This window comes from Eumetopias jubatus, unplaced genomic scaffold (genome assembly GCF_037043125.1).
Source record: "Eumetopias jubatus isolate StellerSeaLion01/CBP00866 unplaced genomic scaffold, mEumJub1_p1.0 scaffold_13, whole genome shotgun sequence".
Lineage (NCBI taxonomy): Eukaryota > Metazoa > Chordata > Mammalia > Carnivora > Otariidae > Eumetopias > Eumetopias jubatus.
The window spans coordinates 106,400,786-106,413,380 of NW_028274819.1; the positions used below are offsets into that span (position 1 = coordinate 106,400,786).

Genomic DNA, 12,595 nt, shown 5'->3' on the forward strand with positions numbered 1-12,595 from the left:
GCGGCCCCACCCCGCGCCGCGAGCCCCGGCCACGCCGCGGGCGGGGGGCGGCCGCGAGCGCGGGGGGCGGGGCGCGGGCGGCCCTCGCGGCGGCGGCGGCGGCGGCGGCGGCGGCGGCGGCGGCGGCGTTGGCGCTCAGGCCGCGGCGCGAGGCCGGCCGGCCGGCAGGGGGAGGCGGGGGGCGCGGGGCAGCCCCGCCTTTCCCCCGAGGAGCCGCCGGGCGGCCATATTGCGGAGCTGTCTGCGGTGGTGGCGGCGCTTCTCGTCTCCGGCGGCCCAGCGCTTCCCACCGCCGCCTCTCCCTCCCTGCTGCAGCCGCGACGCCCGGCGCCGACGCGCAGCGCCCCGGCCGCGCTTGGGGCGGGAAGGAGCCGCTCGCTCTCGGGGTAAGCCGCCGGCGCCCTCCCTTCCCCCAGCCCCTGCTCCCAGGCGTAGCCGGAGACGCTGAGGTGGCGGCGAGAAGTTGCGGGGGCCTGCGCGGCCCGGCGGCCGCGCAGCGAGGGCCTCGCGCGCCTCCCTGCTCGCGCCCCGTGGGCCGCGGCGCCACCGCTCTACCGGCCCGGCGGGCCAGGCCGTCCCGGGGGCCGGCGAGAGCGTCGGGGCGCGGCCCGCAGCAGCCGCCGCTGGTCCGCCCTCGGGGTGGGCCCCGGGCCCCCCAGCTCCGGGGGAGCGACGGCTTCCCGCCGCCTGGGCGCGGCCCGGGCGCGGCCTGGCCGGTCCCTTCAGGGTGCTCCGAAAATCCGGTCAGCGCGGGTAGAATTACAATTTGCAGTGTGTGTGTGGGGGGGATTTATTAGAACTCCCCCCCCCCGGGGGCCTCCAGTTTGAAAGTAAGGGTGTCGGATTACTGGAGAGCGTGCGTTCACCCTGCTGCCAAGAGGATGTTGCGCTACGGGGCTCGGGGCGCGGAGCCGCTCCCGGCCGGGCGGCTCGACCTGCCGCCGCTGCCGCCGCTGCGGGCCCCGAACTTTGTCCGGCCCTGCGGGCGGCCCGGCTGGGTGTCTCAGAGCCCCCCGCACAGGTGGGGGACCTTTCCGTCCCCCCTTCGCGGGCGCGCTTCCCAGCCTCATTTCCGGGCCAACTCCGAAAGAGGGGCGCTCGGTTATTTCGGTTTCAATAAAGCGCCTCACTTCCTCTGCAGGTGAGGCAGGGTCCTTTAACCGTCCCCCGTGTTGGGTTATCCCCCGGCCCCCCCAGGAGTGGTGGTGATCAGTGAGATGCGAAAAGCGAAGTCAGTTTCACCAGAGATGAATTTAAAAATAGAGTTGAGACTGTGTAGAGGACGTTTTAATCAGTCCCGAGGCACTGAGGCTGGCGTGATGCAAGTGTAAAAGTCTAGGGTGAGGAGGGTCTGTTTGAAGAAGGGGTACTTGGGCATCCACACTGCAGTCTGTTGTTTGCGGGGCGTACAGTTTTTACAACACTAAATACTCTTTTATATTTCAGACGGAGCTCTGAATGAACAATTGCCCCGTTCATTTGGCTGGGTAAATAAGTGATGGCCTAATGCATTTGCCAAAACAGCATTATTAGATTTGAGAAGAGATTAATATTCAGGATGGCGCTTTTTTTTCTAGTTTTCAGAACTCCATTGCTTTCACCAGTGTGTTTATCTTGCAGAGACTAACGTGACAAAAATGTGACAAGTGATGAAAGGTAGAACACTCCTTTTGAAGTTAATAGTAATGCTGTGAAAAGGATTGTATGACTTTGACCACTTTTTTATGTAGGATGGAATTTAATAAGCAGTTGATATATTATTATTAAAGAACTAATGGATAGGCGTTGGAGTTCTTTACAGTTTTATTTAAATGAGGCAAAATTTGATTATGGCATTTAGAAATGTTAAATTCTTGCTCTTGTGGATTATACATTGTTTTGTTCACTCCTGTATCCCTACACATGGAAAAGTGTGTAGGAGAGACTCAGAAATATTTGTAGAAAAAATATCATTAATTTTGGTGTGGGTAAAGTATGTTGAATCTGTCCTTTGTTTTAGGCATTGTCATTCCTTAACTGGAACTTAAATTGATTATTCTTTTTCCTCTGGTGGTAAGAAATGACAGACTTTTCTCTCACTGTCAGTAGTCTGAGGGAGGGGAGCAAGGGTTGTTTCTTGTTGATTGCTTTACCATTGCCAAGAGCAGAATTGGATTTTATTATTCATTTTTATCTTTGGCAGGTTGTTGAAGTCTTTATATATTTTTATTTTAATTTAAGTTCTCAATTTTTTTTTTAAGATTTTATTTATTTATTTATAGACACAGCGGGAGAGGGAACACAAGCAGGGGGAGTGGGAGAGGGAGAGAAGCAGGCTTCCCGCCGAGCAGGGACCCTGATGTAGGGCTCCATCCCAGGACCCTGAGATCATGACCTGAGCTGAAGGCAGACGTTTACTACTGAACCACCCAGGGTCCCCATTCTCAATCTTTTATGTAATTTATTTATTTTCTTTCTTTTTTTAATCTTTAAATTTTTTATTGTTATGTTAATCACCATACATTGCATCATTAGTTTTGGATGTAGTGTTCCATGATTCATTGTTTGTGCATAACACCCAGTGCTCCACGCAGAACATGCCCTCCTTAACACCCATCACCAGGCTAACCCATCCCCCCCACCTCCCCTCTAGAACCTTGTTTGTTTTTTAGAGTCCATCGTCTCTCATGGTTCGTCTCCCCCCTCCGATTTCCCCTCCTTCATTCTTCCCCTCCTGCTATCTTCCTTTTTTTTTCTTAACATATATTGCATTGTTTGTTTCAGAAGTACAGATCTGTGATTCAACAGTCTTGCACAATTCACAGCGCTCACCGTAGCACATACCCTCCCCAATGTCTATTACCCAGCCACCCCATCCCTCCCTCTTTTAATGTAATTTATGTATAGTCTAATTAGAGTCTACAGTGTGGAACGATGGTGGGAGTCTTGTTTTTTCATCCATTTTTAACTTAATGAATTTTACCTTAGGTGATTTAAAAATGGCAAATTTTAACCAATATTTCCCAAAGACCAAAGCCTAAAAAATGTGTCATATGAAGATTGTGAAGACTGAGCTGTGCCAGTGGAGCATACCTGACAGGGTAAAGCTAATATAATTTTATGCTACTTATGTGAATCTGGGAACTCAAGGAAGTCGGCCCTCCAGCGGACCAAAAGCTAATGGACACTTTGTAACTACCCTGATACTACCTTGGGGTACTGGATTCAGCAGAACTGGGTTGAGTTGCTGTTGACTCCCCTCTTACAAGGTTATTTTAAGCCTCATAGTGTTGTTACTGATAGCTAAAGATCTTGGATCTTCCCTTTTGGCCGCCAGTGAAGCTTACCTCTTCCGTGATAGAAGTGGCCAGTCTGACTCCAGAGAGTTCCTTAGCTTCTAGCCTCTTTCACAGGATCCTACCTTTCTTACTCATTTTAGTTCTTGGTATATTTCTTAATACTAATTTATATTGAACATAAATTTTAAACCATTTTTAAAGACTATGAAAGTAATACATTTTACGACAAACTTTAAAAACCTAGAAAGATGTAAAGGAAAAATAAAGTCCTCTTCACTCCCCAGAACTCCCCTCCCCCACCCTTTCTCACATGTCTTTCATAGGTAATTAATTAATATTAGCACTTCTTTCCTTCTGTACGGAAAATTCCAATACTTACACAAGGATAAACATACACCTTTTATCTCATTTATGATTTTAAAGTCTATAAAAATAAGGTTATTTTGTAACAAACATTGAAAGGGTGTTTATTACTGTTAAACATTAATGTTTCTCAGATTTTTATCAGTTGAATGCAATCACACAATGTGATTTCCTGTAATCTCAAAGTGTGTTTTATGTGTTTGTGCAGATTTTCTTAATGATTGAAGGTGAAGTTCACTTTTTATTTTCTCCCTAGAGTATGGCATATGATTGATAGTGAAAAGTGGTGTCTTTTAAAAATATGTGTCTTTGTATTGGGAACTGTTTGGAAAGGAAATATAGTCCATATGATGTACTTCTTTCCTCATTCCATTTAATACTGAACTCTAGCTTCGGCTTCCTGGAAAAGAAGGGTTTAGTCAGGTTATGAGTTGTATAGAATTATTTTCTTTGAATAACCAGTATGTATAGAAATCCTTGCAGATTTACTAGTTTAAAACACTTAGTTTTATTTAATAGGTAAATGTTACAAATTTGCATATACATGTTTTGTATCGTTTTTTTATATATCAGTTACCCTATAACAATCTAAGTTGCATCTTGAAGAGGTTATATATACAATAAGGTAATGACTTTTTTTTTTTTTTTTTTACATCAAGCTGTCTAATGTGGATGAGAATGCTCAAGACATGCTGGGTTACTTTTCTACCTAATTTATATACATTTGAAATAAACTGTTTTTGAGTTTTAGTCAAGTTGATTTGTTTGAGAAAGATACTCTCTTTGCTGTTAACCATTTAGAGGAGAGGTCAACAAATTAGTTGGCAGGCCTGATGTGGCCTGCTTTCCTGATTTTGTAAATGCAAGTTTTATTGGAACACAGAAATCCCATTTGGTTACATATTGTATATGACTGCTTTTGTGAGCTGTAATGTCAGAGGCCATATATTTTGCAAAACCTAAAGTATTCACTCTCTGGCCCTTTACAGAAAAAGTTTGCCAACCACTGATTTAGAGAAAAAAAAATCTTGTCAAAAGAATGTCTTAGGTACAGTATCAAAGAAGGAGGTAGCACATTGTTTTGTTTTTTTCCCCACGATTATAGAATTTATAAAGTTACCAATTTCAGTATCAGTAATTGGAATAGTTTTCTGAGTTGTAGGTAGTCTCTGTGAGCTTTCAGGGCCTTAAATGTTTCTTTTATTTGTGGAAAGTTGAAGTTAAATAAAACTGGCTGCAGTCAAACTGAAGTGAGCGATCTTTTTTCAAGGACTTCTGCCACATAAGATACTTTGGCCTCAATAATAGAAAATTCTCAACCTGGCTTAAATAAAGAGGAAATTTATGATCTTACATAATAAAGTCCAGAGGCTCAAGAATAGCTCAGTAATGACATCAAGGACTCCCCTTTACAATTCTCTGCCCTGCGGTCTTCCACATTGGCTGCATAGTAAGACTTTTCCTCTTGTTACACTCTGGCTGCAGCAAGACTAGCATGCCATCCATTCAGCCGTACCCAGAGAAAGGGGAAGGACTCTCCTTTCCAGAAGCCCCCCAGCAGATGTCTTCGTCTCATAGGCTGGGATTGGGATATATTCCATACCTAACTAGTCACTGGTAAGGGTAATGAAATTGCCTTATCTTAACGACTCTCCTTCCACTAGATTGTTTTCCTTATTCATATACCAAGTGTCTTGGATTCTTTCTTACCCCCACCCAAAGTTACATCCAATATTGATCTGTCGTACATAATCTAGCATGAATATGTGAGTTCTATCTTCTTGGGTACTAAATTTATTTGAATTACGAAATGAAAAGTGTTGATTCCTGCTAAAATACTTCGAAGGCAGGGGTTGACAAACAGGCCCAGGAGCCAAATGCAGCCTAGTCCCTGGTTTGTTTTTGTTTGTTTTTGTTTTTGTTTTTGTTTTGTAAAGTTTTATTTGAACACATAGCACATTTGTTTACATATTATCTATGGCTGCTTTCATGCTACAACAGCAGAGTAGTTGCAGCAGAGACCATATGGCCTTGGAAAACCTAAGAAATTTATCTGCCCCCCCCCTTTTAAAGATTTTATTTATTTATTTGAGAGAGAGAGAGAGAACACCAGTAGGGGGAGCAGCAGAGGGAGAGGGAGCAGCAGGCTCCCTGTTGAGTAAGGAGCCCTATGCCGGGTTTGATCCCAGGACTGAGATCAGGACCTGAGCTGAAGGCAGATGCTTAACCGACTGAGCCACCTAGGTGCCCCTTTACCTGGCCCTTTAGGGAAAAAGTTTGCCGACTTTAAGATAACATGCCTACATTTATACTTCTGTGCCAGATACTTTTTGTTTTTGGCAAATAAGATACTGAGAAAGTCACACTTTAATGGGAATATTGATGTGCTGTACTATAAAGTGTGTTAACTGCTTAAATGCTCTTGTGTGTAGAACAGGAGTTAATAGTGCATCAGTGTTCTAAGCAGAGTCTTCTGTGATGTGAGTTCTGAGTGTTTCCTACTTTATTTTTTAAATTTTCCTATTTCTGTACGTTAACTAATAACCTTTCAATAAGTTATAACAAAAATCCTGGCTAGTGCACGGAATGATGCGGGCACATGAATGCAACAAAGGGACCCTTGATAGAAGGGAGAATGGGAATACAGGAAATCTCAGCCATGCTTAATTGACTCTGAAACTGTTTGGCTTTTACTGAGTGCGTGGGATGGATTAAACTTTGTTAGCCATCATCAGGGCTCCTGATACTTAAGACATTTGCAGACTCTAGACTTAGAGAAACTATAAAATCTTAGTTTGGTTATTAAGTAAAGTTGGTGTATATATACCAGTCAACAACCAGCATGATAATTACAGTTACCATTAAAAGGGTCAAATTATCTGGCCTTTAAATTTAATTTGATAAGGGTCTTGAATAGAGATGAGAGAGTCCTGAACTTGGGAGACCTAGTTGGGAGGAGGATTTTTCTCCCCCACTTTCATGTTTGCTGTCTCTTGTAGTGTGTTGCTTATTAATATATTGTTTTGTCATCTTATAAATGAGAGGAAGATATTGCTCTTGACAATGATCAGCAGAAAAAGACAATTGAGTATTATATGTAAACTTAATTCACCAAAATCACCAACAAACTTCTGAGGCCCTACTGTGAGCCAGACAGCATTCCAGTTTCTAAAAGGGAGATGTGAATATCTTGAAAATTAGAAGCTTAATGATAGAACTGCCATATAGCTTTATTGACTGCATGAGAGAGTTTTGTGCAGTTTAAGAGATATTTAAAAAACTTTATTCTCTTTTGAAAGTAAGCTACTATGATGTCTAGGGTTGCAAAACCTATAAAGCATAGAATTACGTGCGGGGATTCAGGTCATTTTGGAACTTTGCTTCTTTCCTACTGCAAAGGTGACATCCATGAATCTTTTTACATTTTTAAACACTATTAGTTTTTGGTGTTTTCATAAGTGTAAAATGAAGAACTTGGACTGGATTTAGCTTTCTTAGCTTTTAGCATTTAAAATTAATCAATGTAAATGGTAATGTATTATTTGTTTTTCTACCCGCCTTGGGAACAATATAGATAAGGTGTTCCCTTTAAATTTCCAGATTTCTGGGGCGCCTGGGTGGCTCAGTCATTAAGCGCCAGCCTTCCGCTCAGGTCTTGATCCCAGGGTCCTGGGGTTGAGCCCCGCTTAGGGCTCTCCGCTCTGCGGGAGGCCTGCTTCTCCCTCTCCCACTCCCCCACTTGTGTTCCCTCTCTTGCTGTGTCTCTCTCTGTCAAATAAATAAATAAAATCTTAAAAAAAAAACAAAAATAAATTTCCAGATTTCTTTTAGAAGAGAATCTGAATTCATTGTAAAACTTTTGTTTTTAATATTGCAATTCTGCTTTATATTTACGTTTTAGAAATTTGCATGTAAAAATTGCCCAAAAATGTTGAATATTTGATTTCCTTGAAAATATCCTTGAACAAAAATCACTTTCTACATAAGCAACTACTTAATACCTTATTTGGAACTGCATATCACCCTTACAGGAAATCCATTTACAGAGATGATTATACCAGTTTTTTTTTTTTTTTTAAGATTTTGTTTATTTATTTGAGAGAGAGAGACACAACAAGAGAGGGAACACAAGCAGGGGGAGTGGGAGAGGGAGAAGCAGGCTTGCTGCGGAGCCGGGAGCCCGATGCGGGGCTCGATCCCAGGACCCTGGGACCCCGGAACCACGACCTGAGCCTAAGGCAGATGCTTAACGACTGAGCTACCCAGGCGCCCTGTGATTATACCAGTATTAATGTGTACTTACAACATCTTGAGAGGTAGTCTTTTGACCTGAAAACAGAAAAATGAGCTTTAGCTTCTTCTTGAAAAGCTCTGGTAATTGAGATGAGCTTGTCTAGAATGATGACAGAAAAAAAGCAGAATACGAAAGCCAGAAAACCACAGGGTTTACAAGGACCTCTCACTTGTTAACTAGATTGATTACTTTGGGCAGGTCACTTATGTGAATCTTAAATTCCTTATTAAAAGAATGAGGATTGTGATACCTACCTATCTTGGGCAGAGGGAAGAGAGTAGGTATTATGAAGATTAGGTTAAGTGGCTGAATAGTGAGTATTCTGCAGGTACTTTCTTCATTCACTACCCTTGTCCTTGGTTTTGGCCTTCTTTATTTGCAAAATGGAGCTAAAATTTTTTGCTCTCTTTGCTTCACTTGAATGATGTGGCATTATGTAGCTAAAGGTACGTTAATAATGCTATTAAATTCAGAATTAACACTGAGCTAAAAATACAATGTAGTTCTGTGTATAGTAGAGGTTTTATAAGCCTTTGTGTTTGTGAACTTGGAGAGGGAAAAAAGTTCCATCTTTTTTTTTTTTTTACACATTTTCTTTCATTATTAATGTGGGCGGCTGGTAGTATTAGCAGTAGCAGAGACTATTTCCAATAGAAATTGCAGATATTTTCATAGTTTACTGTTACAGAAATAACTCATCATTACTTAGAAGTTTAATCATTAGATCCACTGGTAAATATTTTTATTTAAAGATTAATTAAAAAGCACATATTACTGTGTCATAAATTTGTGATTTTAATATTTTGATAATTGCATTCCAGTATAATTGGAATTATGCAGTGTTAATGTATTTTATTTTGTGCATTTTAAAATGCTTTTCTAGGGGCTCCTGGGTGGCCCAGTCGTTAAGCATCTGCCTTTGGCTCAGATCATGATCCCAGGGTCCTGGGATCAAGCCCCACATCGGGCTCCCTGATAGGGGGGAGGCCTGCTTCTCCCTCTCCCACTCCCCCTGCTGTGTTCCCTCTCTCGCTGTGTATCTCTCTGTCAAATAAATAAATAAAATCTTAAAAAAAAATGCTTTTCTAGGAAGGGCTTCACAGGCTTCACCAGAGTGGCCCATGCAGGGGAAAAGTGATTAAGAACTTTTTTATTGTAGATAATTGTTTTGGTTTGACTGCCAGAGTTACCTTATTAATTTAGTTTATACTTCTCTTTGTTACACTGTTTCCTAATCCCCCAGTAAATTGGCAAAGGAATTCTTCTGTAACTTTTTGGTCTGTGGAGAGACCACAGTTTTCAGTGGTTTCAGAGATTGCTTCTATGTCTCAAAAGACAGAAAAAAAAAATTATAGGCATGGAGGAAAAGGATATCTTAAGAGTAAAATTAGGCAGTGTAGTATAAATTATTGAAGCTTCTGTGTAGGCCCAGTATGGACTAGACTTAACACCTGTTTTACCACCTGATAGGTGGGAAGAATCTGTTGTGCTACTGACTTACTAGAGCTCAAGGTGTTTAGCATGAGGCTGTTTTTCCATTGAGGTAGAGAAGAGGCTGTTTTAGGGTCACCCTCAGAGTTAAAGGACAAAGAAGAGAGTATTTCATATGAATGCTTTGTCTGTAAACATTGTATTTAGAGTATATAACCATACAGTTACTCTTCTGGAAATAGGAAATGTGTATGCTCGCAGATCTCTTAAAACTACTTGTTGAGTATGTATGTCACTGCCATGATTGTGCTTCATTGCTTCTGAGGGAGTCGGTATGGCAGAGAGGTAGGGTAAGACCACTTTTAAGAAACTTAGGAAGAGGGGCGCTGGGGTGGCTCAGTCGTTAAGCATCTGCCTTCGGCTCAGGTCATGATCCCAGCGTCCTGGGATTGAGCCCCGCATCGGGCTCTCATCGGGCTCCCTGCTCGGCGGGAAGCCTGCTTCTCTCTCTCCTACTCCCCCTCTTGTGTTCCCTCTCTCGCTGTGTCTCTCTCTGTCAAATAAATAACTAAAATCTTTAAAAAAAAAAAAAAACTTAAGAAGAGTAGAGAGGAGGGAGTAAATTTTTTCTCTGTAATTATGTATTATGAGGGTAGATGGGAGAAGAGTTGATTTTTATTAAGTATCTCACAGTAGTTTAGGTGATTATATATTATTATTTTTTTTTTCTTAGAGAAGAAAGAAAGGAAGACACTGAAAGACAGTGATTTCCAGATGAATCAGTTAGAGATGGAAACCCAGGACATGTATCTTGGTATCTTGCTGTCTTAGCTTTTCATGTGACATTTTATTAAATTGTCCATTCTGGTACTAACAAATGCTAGTTTTCAGGAAAAAACATACTAATGCAATCATGGAAGGACTAGAAATGTATTACTGAAGTTAAATATCATATTAATATATTAAGTATTATATAAATATTTTTCAGTAATAACTAAATTGGCTAAAACTGCATCCTAAAAAAATTTAAGGCGGGATTCTTACATATGTCATATTATCTAAGCTTGTAAACTGAGATATAACCAATTTACTGCAATACTTTTTTTTTAAAATTCTCATCTGATTTTTAAAATTAGGAACTTAACAAAAATAAGACCCTGATTAGTATTAAGTGCCCAGTTTTGTATATTAAGATATCAGTTGTAAGGATACCTGCGTTTTACATAGTTAAAACGAGTGGTTATATAATCACTTATACTAATGTAAATGTTGACACAGTTTGTCATAATACACAGAAAACCTGTAATAGTCCATGTTATCACATAGTTTCAACATTGTAATTTTAATCATTGGCTTTTATAATGAGTACTGCTGAGAATATCTTGCTACAGATTACTTTCTTTTGTATTTCTTTATTTCTTTGGGGTATAATCCAAAAGCAGAATTTCCTGTTCAGAAAGAAATTGAACTTCTGTTAATATTGACAACTTATTTTCTAGAAATGTTGAGCCAATTTATGGTGCTGCCAGCAGTATTTATATACTTGTTTAGCAGTACTATCATCAGTACTGGCATGTATAATAATAATAATTTTGCTAGTTTAATGAGTATATAATCAGTAATACCTTAAAGCCATTTTGATTTGTGTTTTTTTTAAGATTTTGTTTATTTATTTAATTGACAGAGACAGCGAGAGGGAACACAAGCAGGGGAAGTGGGAGAGGGAGAAGCAGGCTTCCCACTGAGCAGGGAGCCGAATGTGGGGCTCTATCCCAGGACCCTGGGATCATGACCTGAGCCGAAGGCAGTCCCTTAACCAACTGAGCCACCCAGGCACCCCTTGATTTGTGGTTCTAATGCAAGACTGTGTATTTGTTTTGTAAAGAGTTTGTAGAGACTTTGCCTTTTAACCATTCATTGAGTGGGGTCTGAGTGATATCTTATATATTTAATTATTTCTTTCCACAGTAACTTTTTGTTATGACTGTTGGATATTTTTCTATTCTATTACTTTTATTTTGCTATTTATTTTGTTCTACGGGTGTAGGGATTTTAAATAAAATATATTTATCTGTTTTCATCATAACATATTTTTCTTAATCATTTTTTCCTCAAAAGTTAGAATTTTTTAAAGTCTCTTTTTGAAAAAAGATTCACCTACTTAGATTTTGTTAAATATTATGGTGAAGTTCTAGGTCTGACTTCAGTTTATTTACTTAAAATAATTTTGTTCTTTCATTTTAAAGAAAGTGTTTTTCTTATTACAAAAGCTCTACATTTTCATTTTAGAAATTTACAGATTCATGTTAATTCATAGAGACTCAATATTTTGGAGTATAATCATATTCGTCTTTTCATTTATACTTTTTAAAAAAGTATAAATTTTTAAAATTTTTAAATTTTAAAATTTTTTAAAAAATGTGATCATACTGTATATATGGTTTTATAACCTGCCTTTTTTGTGGATATTTTGCCATGTCATTTAATATTTTTCTGTAACATTTTAATTGGTTGCATTGGGGTCTAGCAGAACCTACAGGTGTACCATGGTTCATTTAAATAATATCTCAGTATTATATACACTTTTTTTTTTTTAAAGATTTTATTTATTTATTTGACAGAGAGAGACAGCGAGAGCAGGAATACAAGCAGGGGGAGCAGGAGAGGGAGAAGCAGGCTTCCTGCTGAGCAGGGAGCCCGATGTGGGACTTGATCCCAGGATTCCGGGATCATGACCTGAGCTGAAGGCAGACCCTTAATGACTGAGCCAACCAGGCACCCTATACACTTTTTTTAAAAAAAATTTTATTTGGGGCACCTGGGTGGCTCACTTGTTAAGTGTCTGCCTTCGGCTCAGGTCATGATCCTGGTATCCTGGGATCCAGCCCCGCGTCGGGCTCTGTGCTCAGCGGGGAGCCTGCTTCTCCCTCTCCCTCTGCCTACCTGCCTGCCTACTTGTGATCTCTCTTTCTCTGTCAAATAAATAAATAAAATCTTTTAAAAAATAAAATAAAAAGATTTTATTTATTTGAGAGCGAGAATGAGAGAGAGAGAGCATGAGAGGGAGAAGCAGACTCCCCGCTGAGCAGCGAGCCCAATGGGGGACTCGATCCCTGGACTCCAGGATCATGACCTGAGCTGAAGGCAGCTGCTTAACCTACTGAGCCACCCAGGTGCCCCTATTATATGTACTTTTATAAATAACACTGTAACTAGAATCTTTGTAGCT

The 12,595-nt window shown here is 40.8% G+C and overlaps 1 protein-coding gene across 2 annotated transcripts in view; it reads left to right on the forward strand.

Moving 5' to 3' along the window:
* The first annotated feature begins 317 nt into the window (after positions 1-317).
* The window catches only part of RDX (radixin), a 74,829-nt gene continuing 62,551 nt past the window's right edge, over positions 318-12,595 (forward strand). Inside the window, exons 1-2 of one of the 2 annotated variants that reach the window (XM_028105802.2) lie at positions 318-386; positions 2,968-3,080. The gene's annotated coding sequence lies outside the window, so the exon portion shown is untranslated. Of the gene's footprint in view, positions 387-1,422; positions 1,657-2,967; positions 3,081-12,595 lie in introns of those variants that run through there. The other variant, XM_028105803.2, reaches the window with a different exon arrangement.